This window comes from Rousettus aegyptiacus, unplaced genomic scaffold, assembly GCF_014176215.1.
Source record: "Rousettus aegyptiacus isolate mRouAeg1 unplaced genomic scaffold, mRouAeg1.p scaffold_m13_p_8, whole genome shotgun sequence".
NCBI lineage: Eukaryota > Metazoa > Chordata > Mammalia > Chiroptera > Pteropodidae > Rousettus > Rousettus aegyptiacus.
In genome coordinates this window covers 101,997,593-102,014,420 of record NW_023416311.1, presented here as the reverse complement: position 1 = coordinate 102,014,420, position 16,828 = coordinate 101,997,593, and the positions used below count along the sequence as shown (strand labels likewise).

Sequence of the window (16,828 nt, the reverse complement as noted above, 5' to 3'; positions counted from 1 at the left end):
GAAAAAAAAATTATCTTTTATATTTTTCAGATATGAATTTTGTATTGCAAATTCCTTCCTTCAAATTCCTTGTTTCTTTATCTAAGAGTCGAAGCTATGAGCAATCGCTATATAGCTTAATCTCTGTAAATATAGCATTTTGTTGAATTAATTATTAGCATAAGTTTAGAAAGGGTCTTTATAATACAGAAGATGTTAAACATTAAAGAGATAGGTCATAATGACTGGATTCCAATATTTGTGGAGTTGTGATTACATAAAATATAGAACTGTGTTTTTAGGTAAAATCATCCTATGTGTAAAACAGCCCTCCAGCCCAGACTGAAGAGGCTTAATCTGGGACAGTGCACCATGTCAGATTCCACGCAATGCCTTGTTTTCCACACTCATGGGTTGTCTATTGTAATTGGAACAAAGAAATACATTATCAAATAGGAAAGAATTATTTATTAAATATTAATTTAGGGTTTTAAGATGTTCAATTAAATCATTTATAGCAAAGAATGAGATTGTGTGGAAATTACGTAGTTTAAGTATGTAGAAGAGATAAGAAATACCCCGAAAGAAGGGACATTTATTAATAAGGAAAGCTTGCATAGGCCTCGTTAACATAAACTACAAATGAAAATAGAAGATTCAAAAGAGAAAAGATGATGTCACTGTAGACAATCAAGGTTGCCTATACAATAGTTTTTGTTTTTCTATTTTTTTCAAATAGATTAATAAAGCTTTATTGAACTGCAAAAGTTTATCAAATAGATTAATAGTTTTAATAAACTTCAAAAAATAAACTATAAAAAATAGTTTGCTTATGGAAATGTTTTTACATATAGGATTAAACGATCAAGAGAAGCGTAAACAAATCTAGATGGTTGTGAGCAACATTTCAATATTTAATGTGTAAGGCATTCAAATATAAACATATACTCTATTAGAACTTATTTTGAATTTTTTAGTATAATTATCCAGAATATTTCTTATTGTATCAAATATGAATTTAAAAATCCTATCTGAAATCTAGAAAGTAGTTTAGTAATTTAAAGCAGGTTAAATTCAACTCACAATCTAACTCTATATTACTACAGAAATCTGCATGCAATGTGTTAAGCTAGATTTTTTTAATACAAAATCTGCTTATTTATTTCTTCCAAGTAAAAGGAGAGTTTTATCAAATGGAAATATAGCAAAAGTCTTATACAAATAAGATAGTTAGATTCACATGGTCTGGATTCTCAAGATATCAGTTTCCAGACACTTGGCTGGAACAAGGAACTGAAAAATGAAACATCTAAACAGTGTGATCCTTTGGCGTAGCTTCCAGAAAGACTTATGCAAATGAAATCAGGGCCCTATATACTGGATCAGAACATCTAATGCTGAAAAGGGATACTTGCTGAACAGAACCTGAAGTTGCCCCCTCCCCCAAAAAAGTGGGGCCGTTTGATTTTGGCCCTCAGAACAGCAGTTTGTGATGATGCTCCAGATTATTTTCCCAGGGGAAACAACATTTTGCCTAACATCAAAAGGAATCAAAGAAAAGAGAATTGCTTTTCTTCCTTTAATACTGCCCCACAAGATCCCTACGAAAAAGGAAATTTGCACTCTTGGCATCTTGAACTTTTTTTCTTCCTTTTTCTCTCTTAGAAGATCGCTTAATGTTGATTATCCAAGGAACAAGTGTAATTATGAATTACTAACTTAGAAATGTTATAGGTAAAAATGCTTGCCTATGAAGTAAGAACAGAGAGATAATATCTATATTTCTTTTTTGGGCATACTGACTTACTGAATAACAATAACCATTATAGAAGTCCTGGTAAAAAAATCTTATTTCTAGTTATCTAAAATTGTGTATAGAAATATAATTAATGTGTAATATAAAGTAAGTGTAGGACAGTATGAAAAACAGATTTATTTATTTTTTCTAATCACTGTCTTATTATGTACTGTATCTTACTCATTTTGCAGCCCTTGAATATATCTAAGGCAGAATGAATTTGCTTGGCCATTTTTACATTTTTAGCTATCTAAAATAATCTATCTAATTTATCTAAAAATTCTACCTCACATCCAGTTAAGAAAAGCATCCAACCGTCCTAACTCAATACCAGAGGAGGTATTTTACAAATGGTAAATAGAGTTTAATGTTGTACGTCTTTATGTATGTATAAAGATGGGACCTTTATATATGGAGCCATATGCATTATATATAAAGGCTTTATTATGCCTTACCTAATCTGCCCAAACTCAATAGACTTTCAAAGAAAACAGTATAAGCGGATATTATTTATCAACAAAATGATATTTGGTCAGTGTGAAATTTAGCATTAATATGCTGCAGGCTAGCATCATCTCTAATATGTTGCTCTTGTATGACACAATAGAAGAAGCATTAAATGTCTTAAAATTCTGAGGTTTAATTTTACCGTTTAAAAAATGGAACATATAGACTTTGTCATCTTCGAAGTCTCTTAAAAAGAATTGTTTTTTAAATGATATGTATTTATTTCCATTAAACTACATTTTTAATAATCAGCTCTCTACCATATACTGTTTATTTTGGTTTATATTACCATATTTCAAAACTTTCTCATATTTAACCCTGACAGTTGAGAACACTATGCTTAGTTTTAATGATCTTTTATTATTGCTTTACTTGAGTCCCAGATTTTGAGTTAAAGCAACTAAGGAGATGACAAAAGAATCAAGTGTTTTCAACATCAAGAATTTCTTGAAATTTCTTCTGACGATGAGTAATCCCCGGGTTTCCGCCAGAGCACCACTGACTGAGAGCCTCCCGTGACGTGACTCTGTCCCCTGATTCCCAGAAAGGGAATATTAGAAATTCGGGTTTATTTTCCTCCAGAGGTGTTCCTGACAATGAAAAATGTCAACATCATTGAAAATGATAATACAGCCACTTATTTAAAACTGGGAAATAAAGTGACTGACAATGATCACCCTTTAATTAAAGTTAAACATTTGGTGACAAATTTGATGGGAATCACTACAACAGGAAAAGAGTCTTTCTTGATATAATTATCCCACTTCGATGTAATTATATTGCATTTATAATCTTGCATGTTTATATATTGTTAGCATTGTACAGGATTGTTTTGCTTGCATTCCAATAAGGATTTTTTTTTTTTTTTAATTTTCCATTTTTAAGACCTCTGCATCAGCACCTGGCTCCTAGGGTACTAATCTAAGAATAAGAGTTTTATCATATAAAAAACTATCTCAGTACGTATTAACAATGTAACTACAGTTACCTCTGGTAGTATATAACCAAATTAAATGAAGTCTATTGTCATATTTAAGTCGGCATGCTATCATTTAAAACAGAAAGTGAACAATAATGTCTATTATCAAGATAAAACTAGAGAATAAAAATCATTATTCTTGGTTGATAGTCTTATGCCTTTCTATTTGTAATTTAATGAGATCTAAAATATGAACCCATTTTTAAGAATATTTGAAATAAAAATGTATTTGCATAACCAAGTCATGACAAATAGGAAAACTACATGCATTCCTGATCATTTTTTAATTCAAACTGTATAAGGATATATTGTAATTTAAAATGCAAGATAATGGATTTTATATTATAGTTAATGCAGTTAAAATCAAAGCCAAAATAAATCAATCTAGGGATTGCATATCTTTAATGAACCTGCACATTAAGTTCTAATTAATAGTATGCCATAGAAAAGTTTTAAGTAAAAATTTGAATGCTTTCTCTGCAGTAATACAGCTAAAAGGAAGTATAAGTTCTGAGTTGGTGGCTATTTTAAGAGAAATTAAGGCTCATTCTTTTTCTCTTTATAAAATTAGAAATAACAGCACCTAGGATCAAATTTCATTCCAAACCTCTATTCCAGTCACTTAGCGTAACTTATATTAAAAACAATGATTAAAAAAGTAGAATTAAGAAGATTGTGGTTCAATTGCCTTTTGGCTGACTTCTCAAATAAGGTAATTAGAATGACTTATAATGTGAAGATAAAACTATAAAAAAAAAAAATTAGACCTGGAATGTCAATTCATTGTCATATGCACAAAGAGTCTGTTAGTGTCTCCATTTATCAGTTTCTTCTTTTTTAATTTTTAATGTATTTAAATAATAGTCTTTAAATACATTTTTTTTTTAAATAGAACATCTAAAGCCATATAATATTTAGGTTTGTTAACACAGTTTAGAATGCTTTGAATTTGTACCAATATTTTCAAATTGAAAGAAACAAAAAAAGTCAGAAAACATGTAATTTATTTTACGTGTAATTACCATACTAGGTAAAGCGCAAAGAATATTTATGTACTTACAGTTTCAGAAATAGCATTTGTATAATTTGGTGGGTTTTTTTTCCTTTTCTTTGAACATCATATACTTTTTTTCCTAATAATAAACGTTTTCCTTAGAGAGAAACACATGTTTCACACCCATGCTTCTGTAATTGGCTGATTTTTTTACTCTACTGGAGTGAGATTCCAGAGACTTTCCAGATATTCTGTGTCCTCACCCCAAACGGTCTTCCACAAGATGGAAGTCTGGCAGAAGAAACAACATAGGAATTTAAGTTTCTCTTGTCTTCTGGTTCATCTAGAACACAACTGTTACTCTTGTGCAGAAGAGAGCCACATATAATTTGATTGGTTTTAACTACAGTCCATTTACCTGAAGATCTAAAGACCTCTTCTTGCATTAGGTTTTTCAATGTTAAAATGGTATTTTGTTTTCATCAACCTGTCTCTTCTCTTTTCTTGTTATAGTTTTTAGTTTATTTTATTGGTCCTGTCATTTAAAAATTTCCTGTCCTGCATATTTTTGAGAGTCAACTCCATATTCATTGCTAAGATTTGTAATTTTTAAGTCTTAGTGATGTGTCGATTTTTATGGCTAAAGGTAATTATAAATGTTTGAAAGTGTTCCTAGTGATATAAACAAATAAACAAATAATTTAGTAGATTATATGAAGAAAATAATTATTTGACAGTATTTAGTAGCATATAATTTATTTTATTGTAAACTATTATGCAATATTGTTGTTTTGAGATTTTTGACTGGTTTTTCAGCATGTTTAGTTTTTAGCTAATTCCATATCATTTGAATTATATTTTTGTAATATGCTCTAATATATACAAAGTCCAATCTATGTTTACTTTTTAAAAAATAGTATTTTTTCAAATAAACTTTGAATTACTCAGTTAAATTCAATAATAAATTTGTTTTCTTTATTTTTTCTTCCTGCTTTTTTCTTTATCTCTTTCTTTCCTGCTTGCTCTCATTTTTAAAAACATCGATTGTCTATAATATCCCATATGGTGATGTAGACAATTGAGATATGATGATGAAAAGATGTAAAGCCCCTGCCTTCTAAAAGATTTTTCTCTAATTATAAAGGAAAGTCATTTGGGGTAAGTTCTGAAGAATTTTCAATGCCTGAAGCTTGATTGCAGTGGAGTCACTGAATCATTTATGGAATATATCAAAGCCAAATCTATCATATTTGAATTGTTTGGGCATTGATATACCTCCTCTGGCAAGGGAAACAAAAGAAAAATATAAACAAATGGAACAACATCAAACTAAAAAGTTTTTGCACAGCAATGGAAACCATCAACGAAACAGAAAGACAACCTACTTAATAGAAGATATTCACCAATAATCCATCCAATAAGAGGTTAATGTCCAAAATTTATAAATTTACAATTCAATTGAAAAATGAGCAGAGGACCTGAATAGATATTTCTCCACAAAGGACACACAGATGGCCAATAGATATGTGAAAAAATGCTCAAGATCACTTATCATCAGATAAAGGCAACTTAAAGCCACAATGACATATTACCTCACACCTGTCAGAATGGCTATCATTAATAAACCAACAGATAAGGGTTGTTGAGGATGTGAAAAAAAGGAAACACTTTTATGCACACAGAATCAAGAGTTTAACTCATCACTCTTGTCTATGCTAAGTAGATAATCTGGTTACATAACTTTATAGCCTCACTCGATTTTGCCATTCTCCTTCTCTTTTACTCTTCCAGCAATACTGGTGTTGTGTGGGATAGACACAGAAAACCCTTTCTAAACTCAAAGCTTATTAATATACTATTTTTTCTGCTTCTTCATTCCACCCATCATAGAACATTTCATCTCGAGTACTTCTATGGTAAATTTTATTATTATTCCCAATTATTCTCTTTTTCACTTTAATGATATTATTCATTTCCCTTCTTACCAGGCCTTCCTATAGGTAGACTGTATTTCTATAGCCATCATTTGTATTGACCGTGTGATTTGTCTCATCTGATGAAATGTAAATAGACGTGATGGACTCCTTTTCTGTGAGGAAGTTTTCAATGAGCTTGAATGATTTGATTCAGGTTCCTGTTCCTGTCTTCTGTTGCAAAATGCAGTCTAATCCTTCAACCTGGTCACAGAATCAAAGACCATGTGCAGAAGACCGGATTGGAGCAAAGCCCAAAAGAACCCTTCAGGTTCCACCAGAGCTAAGAGCAACAGCTGAATGAGGAACTGATTTTTATTTAGCCATAGCTCTTATTCAGATTTGTAATTATTTTATTCGTTTGCGTATTTCTTATAACGGTATCACCAACTACATTTTTGATTAAGACATGGAGTGCTCTTCTCAGTATGGTTCAAAGGTTAGAACAGTTATGTAGCAGATATGCAAAAGCATCTGTTAAAGTAGTCCATGATTGAAACAACCCCCTCTTTCACAATGATGGCTCTCATAAACAAATATATATTACTAATATACACAACTAAAGTATAAGTGAGGGTATTAAAAGAACTCTTCATGGTTAGTCTTGTCTTTTATTTCAATTTAGATGTTTAAACCTTATTTTCATATGTAAAGGTCTTTAATGGTAGTTACCATGTCTCATACATCAAATATTATTTGTATCCCGCATCCAGAGAACTTTTTAACAGTTAAAAAAATTTTTTTTTGTTACTTTCACTCTGATACTATATGCCTGTAAATGTTTTCACAGGATTCATTTTTTTTTCCCGAACCATCATCCCCCGTATTTCCAGTGGTGTGAAAGTGATGTACCTCACTGAAGTGATTATCAACTGACATAAAGAAATATTACATCTATTCTCTGCAACATTTTCTTCATTGCTTCAGTTGTTTCTTTGTTCTTTATAATTCAGTGCCATTCTGAGTCTTTTGGGGTTGCGATCATTCTATTATGGAATTCTGAATACTTCTTTCACCAGGATTTTAGCCCCTGTAGAGAAACAAGCTGGTAGAGTAATGGCTGGTTTTGCTTTCCTACTGTATCAAGGAATCAATTATGGACCACACCGTGTCCACATTGCAGATGTAATAAAATCTTTTTTCTTTTTATATTTTTTAGTTAAGGGTGAAAAAATAATTTTTTTTTTCCTGATAGGACTCAGTTAAATATTCTCAAGTTTCTCAAGTTAAACATACAAGTTATACATATAGATAAAACAGATACATATTATCTGAATAGAAAAAATATACCACCATCCCTGAAATTTGTATATGCCTTTAGAGTTTCTAGCTTTACGCACATTAGTTCATGTGGTTTTCCTGGCAGGTCTCTGATATAGATACATTTTAAGATAAGGAAACCAAGAATTATGACATTTAAGTGAGGTTTCTAAATATCATGCCATACACACACACGCACACACACACACACACACACACACACACACACACACACACAAGCTATGACCCAGAGTATGGAATTATGTATGCAATTCAACAAATTTTTTTTATAAATCCACTTTTCAACACTATTTACGTTCTTTATTAGAGATAAATATAAATGGATATTATAATATTTTTTCTTAGTAATGGGGAAAGAAATCTTTACCATTTTAATTAAGTAGAAAGATTTTGAACATTTTCTGAAGTAATTTATATGAGATACTATATTTATCTTCCATTAAAAAACTACTAGATGTTATTAAAAAACAATGAGATAAAGTCTTAGAGACATTTATCCCTGACAAGTTGACCATTCATTTTGTTTTACTCAATGAAATATGTATGGCGGTAAAATAAACTACTTCTGGACAGGCTTTGTGAGCCAGCCTGTGAGTCTGTGTGCTCTTACTCCCTCCTCTGTGATCATAGAAGTCTGTTTACATTGAGATCCATCAGCCTTACTGATTTCGATAAGCTGAGTCCTTGACTGACTTGCAGCAGGCATGTAGTAAACTTTCTTTTGAAGCTACTAAACTTAGAGATTTCTCTATTATCATAGCATACATCAGCCAATCAAGGCTAACAGAATATTTTTTAAAAGTTGAGTTAATGTATGTAAAGTCAGTGATCATCAGAATAACTTTTCCAAATCTAAATGAATATCTCAATGTAAAGTTTGGACAAAGACCAGTTTACACAGTTCTTTGTTAAGCTCATGATTATTGCACACAGTTCTTGGCACATCAAACATTGAAAATTAATTTATTTTTAATTATTTAGATTGAGTACAGTGCTGTTGCAATGTCTGGTTTGGCATATAGATGAGTATCAAATTTAGAAAATGGATATAGATCTTAAGAGGGGTAAAAATAGATTTAAAATATATTGATTTATAAAATAACTAAATAACATCCTAAGGACACTTCCTCACTCACACTGAATGCATTTTTGTGAAAGTGTTTTCTAATTTGTCATTTGTAAGTTTAGAAAAAAATCTGGATCTAAATTTAGTCAAAAAATATGAGAATTCTTTTTGTGAAATTACTCAATAAATTATACTTTGCTATAAACATATATACAAATTTACTTAAATGAAAATTTATCTCAAAATATAAAATGCTCTAAATTATAAAATCTATTTAGATGGAAGCATTATAAAATTTGGATCACAAGTTAGTTTTCAAGGCTTCAATCGCTATAAATATGATTTTAATTAAAAAAAAACATATTAATACCATTCAAAAAATCAAAAAGGTTTTTCTAAATCACAAGTGTGTTCTATAAACTATTCATAACTTCTGTTTATGAAATATATCAACATTCTTCGCAAAAAGAAATCATTTTTGCCATTCTTTATCTTTGTAAATTTTCCCAGTTGAACTGAAGAATAAAGGGTTATGTATTTACAGAGAATTCAAACCGACAAAATTCGTGTTGCTCAATAGTCCTCAAAGAAAAGAGTTGCAACGGAAGATACTAGAAATTGTATTGCTTACGGTGCCTCTGATCATTTACCTGTGAATGTTAGAAAAAAATCAACATGATAGACCTGTTTTTTTTTTTTGACAGGAGGCTAGAGAATTCTGAAGATACAAACATTATTATTAAATCATGGCTCACTATGAGTATCGGAGAAGTAAATATTAATGAGCTTTTTGTGAATAAGAGATAATTTACTGTCGAACAAACATTCCCTTTGTAAGAAAAAGGGAATCTACACTATAGGCAGACACTTCCAAAGTACAATTAAATTATACTCATATTGAACACAGCAGTGTTATCTCCAGAGGAATTTTGAGCCATTTTGTTAATATTTGTGAAAATGAGAAATGTTTGCTGGTTTCCATCTTGTCCTGTGTGTCTTCCAGAAAGCAATATCTCTGATAAGCACTATGGACTTCTGAATTGGCTCTTTTGCTATTTAAGACTATCCAATACAAACCCTTATCTCAATTTCTATTGCATCTTATGTAGACTCCTGCTTCCCCCCTCCTTTTAATCACAAAGTTTGAGTTTGTTGAAAGTTTTTATCCTTCTCCAAGACAAATGGATATACACGCATACCCTTGCATGAGTATTTTCAGTGGGTTTACAAAAACCCAAGAATTCCAGTCATGTATTACTAAAGAAATCCCTGGTTTAGTGGTTTCAAGAAGTCTTCAGACCTGTTCAAGTATATGCTTAATTGTTGGTCTGAAGTTCAGCCCCCAGATCCAGGACATTTGGGTTGACTCTGGATTTCCATTCTTATAGCACTGAGGTTCAGAATATAGTGAGTTGAATGAAACATGGGATAACTCAATTTTTACCCGATTTTCAGAATTTTTCACTGGGACTCTCCTGATTGAAGAGTTGGAGCTTCACTGGCAGGAATGGCCTAAATACATGTGCCCAGGGAGGCCACGTGAAAAGTGTGGTATATAAAAAATCTAGAATGGAAAGGTGATTTTCTTGACCCGAAGCGACCTGCACCTGTCTCAAGCTTGTCTCTTTTTTCACAAGATAGAGGACTAGTAGGGTTAAGTGCCTGGGAAACTAGTCTTTGCGTGTCGTGGGACGTCCCATTACAACTCTGGTCTTTGAGTTGCTCTGCCACCTTTGTAGGCTCTAAAGCTAACTAAACCACTATAAGGAGCATCTGTTCTCTATGAGTCTTTTGTTCAATTTTAAACCTAGCTTCACCGATATTGACTTGATGGTTCTGTAGAAACTTTTAAATCCAAGAATGCACACTCTCTCAAATACATCTCTTTTGAAGTTCCCTAGATATATTTTGAAATTCTTAATGTTTTTAAGTCCACGATAATAGCATTATAGGTACTCTCTTATATTTCTAACATGAGTAAAATTATGCTGCTCTATTGTATTAGGGATGTATCTGCCAGTTCTGAAACCCACATCCCACATTAATGGAAACTATTCAATCCAGAAAGATGCTGAAATATTGAAAAAGGGAATATTGGTTGAAGCCTGGATAAATCCCTTTCTCTTTTCTCTTTGAAATCTTACCTACATAAAGTGGGGCATTTCCTGTCAACGAGAGGTGGAGTGGGATGGTCTTGACAGCGCAAGAGGCCAGAGCTGGCATTACAGGTAAAACCTATAGTTTTAGGAAGGAGCAGAGGCTATAAATATCAGGAGGAGAGTCAGTGAAGAGAGGACAAGTAAGTAGGAGTGCAGGGAGAAAGTGCAATTGCAGTAGAGAAAAGTAAGAAATCTCATGAAAGTGAGAAGGAGAAGGGGAGAGTAAAAGAGAGCAAGAAAAAGTGTCCATCTATTTTCTAGAGATGGCTTGGCTTCTCTGGATGCCTTCTCTGAAGAGTAAGGGCCACTATAATCGACACTGTGGTAATAGCCATAAACTTTTATTCTTGACTTAGTAAAGAGACATATTTTTAAAAAGTACGTTTTTTGCTTCCTGCTGAATCTTTTGCTTCATTTAATATGTAAATATTATGGAACCGATTATACTTGATTATACTTATTTCTTTTTATGTACTATTTTGATAATTTGATTATTTGTTTATTTTTATATATTGATGGTACATTTCTCATGAACAGGATGATCTCATTTATTTTAGTGTGTGCAGGACTTGCAAAGGGCTTAGCATTTACAAAATGTTTATTCGATATTTATTAAATGAGTGAATTACTTGTCCTATTTGTAAGTTTACAAACTCATTTTTATATGCTCTCTTATTTGTAGGGAATTGATTTCTAAATATAACTATTTTACTCAAATGGAAAAGGAAAGTTTACTATCTACAGAGACATAGATGTGAAGAGATAAAATGGAGAAGAAATCATGTACCAGAAAAATATTTTTATTTTCCACCCACTGGAAACATTGCAGTTGTACTTACCTTTTATTCTCCACAGGAGAATACACACACACACACACACACACACACACACACACACACACACACGTACAATGGAGCTTGTGTCAATCACTTCTGAATTGGAGGCCTTTTTAAAACAGTGTATAACCAATATTTTCATAAATAAAAATTCCAGCTTTACTATATGTGTGTATCTTAAGAAGAAATTCAGATAATACAAACTTTTTAAATGTGATCAGTATTAATAAGTTTAACCTTTTCACTACTACAAAAGTTGAAGGAAATTAAAAGATGAGATCTTTTCAAATAATGACCTGGACATATTACATTTTGTTGATTCTTGCACATTAACAACTAATTTTATAAATAATTGTCCATTCAAAATGGGTAGTAATACAACTATAACTTTAATTAGCAATATCATGGTTTAATATTATGTTGACTTCTATCACACTCATTCTATTCTGTTCTATTATATCATTCCATCATTATTTATTCCAAACTTAATCAACTTAGTAGAACTCTGCCTCAAAAGCCAAGAAGGTTAGAATTACAAAACAAAACAAAAACAAAAACAAACAATAAACAGGTAAGGTATTTGTAAAAATTCAGGTCAATTCATATTTAAAAATAAAATATAATTATCTTAAAATTGGAATCGAAGATCATTAGGTAAATAAGAATTGTGTGAGAATTATTTAAACTATGGAGATTTTGTGCCACAATTGCTCTTAAAGAGTGTAGTCCTACGTAATGTGATGGTGAATCCAGTGGCTTTGCATTCTTGTTTTGTTTCTTATAGGTTTTCCCAAGAGGAAAGCCAATGCTTAGTAAAGCCTGCTATTTCACATAAAACACACACAAGAGTACTGGTAAATATAACTGGCTTTGGGATAAAAAAAAAAAAAAAAAGTAATCCTTGCCAATTTTCACAGTGTAAATATGCTCACTATTAAAGGTTGAATTGCATACCCCCCAAAAGATATGTTGCAGTCCTCATCTTTAGTACCATTGAAAGTGAGCTTTTCTGACAATACAATATTTTCAGAGGTACTCAAGTAAAAGCGAGGTTATTTATTCCAATTTTAATTTTAATTCAATATAAATGATGTTCTAATAAAACCTTTGATTCCAAACAGTGAAATTATTGAGTTTAAATTATTGAGTTTTAATTTAATAAATTTATAATTTAATAAAACAGTATTAGATTGTTTTCTAAGATTACAGAGACAAATATGTACACAGGGAGAACATGTGAAGATTGGAATTATGCCTCCACAAACCAAGGAACCACCAGAGGCCAAGAGTGAACAAGAGCAAATCCTTCTTCAGGGGAGTGTGGCCCTGCCGACAATTTCATCTCTCCAGAACTGTAAGACAATAAATTTCTGTTATTTAAGCCAGTCGGTTTGTAGTACTTTGTTACAACAGCTCTAGGAAACTAGTATACTCGTTATGACTATTTCAATCTACCAACCTGAAATACTGAAAGTTTAACAATCAGCTCGTGCAAGCTGTTGTGAGTCAGTTCCAGTATACGTTTAGACTTTTGCTGTTTGTCAACAGTAATTTATATTTGTTTTGGTCTATTTCACAATAATTTTTTTAGTTTTCTTTTAAAAATGATGAGTCGTTAAAAATTAAAAAAATACTGGATGAAAAAAACAGAGAAGTCTTTTTGAAGCAGGTAATATAAGTAAAACTTAAATGATGTGTTATTTCATTAGAGACGTGGAAGAAAATATACAGGGGAAAATACCATATATTAGTAAATTACACAGTAAATCAAAGGAAGATAGCAATTTAAATGAAAATTTAAATATTAACATTATAAACATATTATTTGACAAAATAGATCTGTGTTTATCGATTTTTCCCCCATCTTTCAATTTTCAACTTTATTTTAGGATTGTCTTTGTTTTTACTTTTTTTCTTCTAAGTGACAATCCTTTTATGTATAACCTCACATATATGAATAAGCATATATCATATTTGAATATATAACATTTACAAATGTTATAACCTCAGATATCACACATGCTGTTTTTAAAAAATATATTAATACCCATATTTTTACAAATTAACCTCTCATTTCTGTAATCAACATTAACAACTTGTATATATGTTTGATATCTTTATAGGCATTCTTCACAACAACACCAAAATTATTTCACAAAATTCTATAATTATTTAACAAAGAAAGGAAATGAGAAACAGAGACGTTAGGTAAATTTTTCAGAGACAAATTAACAGCAAGTGTTGGATTTCAGAACTAATTTTTAAAAAGCACAATATGCTGCATCTCATTTTCATTACAACTCAGTAGATTTATTTCTTTAGATTCGATTCCCAGCAGTGAAATTACTGAGTCTAATGATTAATGAAATATAATGTTTATAATTTAATGACAGTGCTAGATGGTGTTTCAAGATTACTTTAATTTTTTATGTTCTTCCTTTTCCCATAATACTGCAAGAAGTCAGAATTAAATTTTCCCCCATTTTGGGGGCCATTCTGATAGGTAAGAAAGTATACCTCAGTGTTCCATTAATTTGCATTTCTCAAATTTAGAAATATGGGCACTTTTCTCCTGATCATTAGATATTTTTTTATTCTGAATTTCCTACTCAATTATTCACATATTTCTCATTCATTTGACTATCTTATTAAAATTCATCTTCATCCACATTATAAATTTCTCAATTCATCATTTTATTTTAATTTGCTTTAGATATTTTTGATGTAATTAAATTGTAATCAAAAGTTTATTTCATCTTTTATAGCTCCAAATTTGTTTTATTAATTAAACACATCATGTTCATTACTCAGAATAAGGGAAAAAATAACAATTTTGAAACTTGCTGTTTGCCACTGATTGCATTCACCTAGCCTCGGTAATTACCACTCCCTTGAGTTCTCTATTAATTAAGACTTCATTTTTCTCTTTGCCTTCACCAAATTTGTATCTATTATTAAGATTTATACTGTTAAAATTTAAACGTTAAATTTCATATGTGTAAGTTTGTATACTTTCTTGGTTAATTTGTATTTTCCACTTAACAATTTTTGGGTTGTTATGCTCAGTATTTTATTAACATCCCCAATTTATCTATTAAAACGACAAGGAACAACATTCTTAGTTCAAATGTTTTAGTCTTATAAATAATGTTGCTTTGAACATACTAATATTTACCATCTGTGCGCAATGTGCATCTTCAGTTTTGCTAGGTAAGATCAAATTGTTTTCTAAAGTGTCATTTTACCCTTTCTCTGAAATCTGGCCGTGTCTTCTGCCAGCTCACAAATGTATTCTTTAGCCATGTGTTTTGTTATGTTTTTTAAACCGATGTACCCGCAATCGTTCTTTTATTTTTTTTAAGTTCTTAATTTATTAATCCTCTCGTGAAAAATCTGCTCCATCACCACAGATAGTCATTGATGAACCTTTACTCCCCCAGTTGTCCACTCTCCACCTCACTTTTGGCCAGCACCAACATTGGCCTTTGCAGTCCCTCTAACTTTTTTCATTCTGTTCTTGAGTTCCCTCTGCTGTTTTCTTAAAGTCTTTTTTTTTTTTTCTTTTTCTCATAAGTGCCATGTCTTACAAATCTATGTTTGGATTCATTTTTCTTTGCAGAATCCAAGGAATCATAAATCATGCCAAAGACAGTTGTCTTGCCATCGCCAAAATGGGTTCTGAATCCAAATATAAAGATGACATCTGGTGCAGTCTTGTACATTTTGGCTAGTTTTTGCTGAATTTCTGTCTTAGGTATTGTAGCCTTTCCACGGTGCAGGACGTTGATGACTGTCTATTGGTCATGAACTCCATAGTCCATATAGTTACTGTTTTGCGCATGATGACAGCTGACCATTAAGCAGTCAGGAAGGAAAAGATACTCACAATCATTATTTATTAAAAAAAAAAAATATATATATATATTTCTCAAATATCTAATTCCATTTATCTATATTGATTTTTAAACCTTTTCAAAGGTTATATTGGCTATATTTAATTAATTTTTTTTTCATTTTCTTTACTATCTTTCCTTGGGTGTCACACTTTCTCTGGATTTAGTTAGAAATAGCCCTTTTTGGCATTGGTTTTACTGACCTGGAGATTAGGCTTGCCTGTAGATGTTGTTCTCTGTTGAATCTTTGAGAAAGAAGGTAAATAACACCTGTATGTGACAGCTCCTCATCGCTCTGAAGGAAAATTCTCAGTCAGTCCAAGGCCCGAGCTCAGAATTCGCAGAACTTTCCTTCTTGTTTTATTTTTCTAATACCTTCTTTTTTGTTATTCATTCTTTAAAATTTGAGTCAAATCTCATTTTTTTATGAACATCTTACTGATTATGCCAAGTAGTATAAATCTTTTCCTCCAAACACACTGAAAATGCAGTTTTTAATAATATACTACCTTTTACTTCTGTTAGCGTTTCTATGCCTAATATCTTATTTTTTCATTTATTAAAGGTACCTCCAACACTTTTTATATCTCAAAAAATTTTATTTTTAGTCATTTTGTTGGTGATGGTGGGGATTTAATATGTAAGCAGTTCTTTTTCACTTTTCCCTGTATAACGTTTTGCATCACCTTCATAGGTACCACAAAATATCTGTAGTTTCATTTTCATTAAGTTCCAACTCATATTTACTACTGGTTTAAGATTCCATTTCTGGCTGTACCCAAACTAATTATGTTAAGTCTCAGTTTGGTGAGGTAGCAGTTAGCATCAGCAATTTCATTTTGGATCTGCTGTCATGTTTTTAACACTAAAAATGTTTTATTTTTGGAAAAGTTGCTACAAGTATTTTCTATATCTTTTTCACCTTCATTTTATAAAATATTTCTCTTTTTTTATGAATTAAGGTCAATTACCAGGATAGAACATAAAAACCTCTAATTTTCAATGCAATAATTTAGGAAAGATTATTAAGGATAAAATACATCTAAATGTTAAAAAGGTAACTGAGAAATTGCTGGTTAAAAATGTACATCTCCAAATTTTTTTCTGTTTTCAATTTGTAGAGTTATCATATTATGGAGTTAGAAAATTTACGTGTTTTTTTAAGTAGCCAAATGTAAACAAATTTGCTTTTTAATCAGGCACAGTGGTTTAATCCAATTTTATCATTTACTGAATTAAATTTTAACTATATAATATTTCTTAAATGTTAGCATATGGTTAAATAATAATTTAAATGACAAGTAATTCAAAATACTTTTCAGTTCTTGGAAAAAAATTTTTTTATTCAAGTTAGTGTGCTGAA

At 31.0% G+C, this 16,828-nt stretch overlaps 1 pseudogene; it reads right to left on the bottom strand.

The window, feature by feature from the left end:
• Nucleotides 1–15,028: 15,028 nt before the first annotated feature.
• LOC107521445 lies at nucleotides 15,029–15,413 on the bottom strand (annotated as a pseudogene).
• Between the last annotated feature and the right edge of the window lie 1,415 nt (nucleotides 15,414–16,828).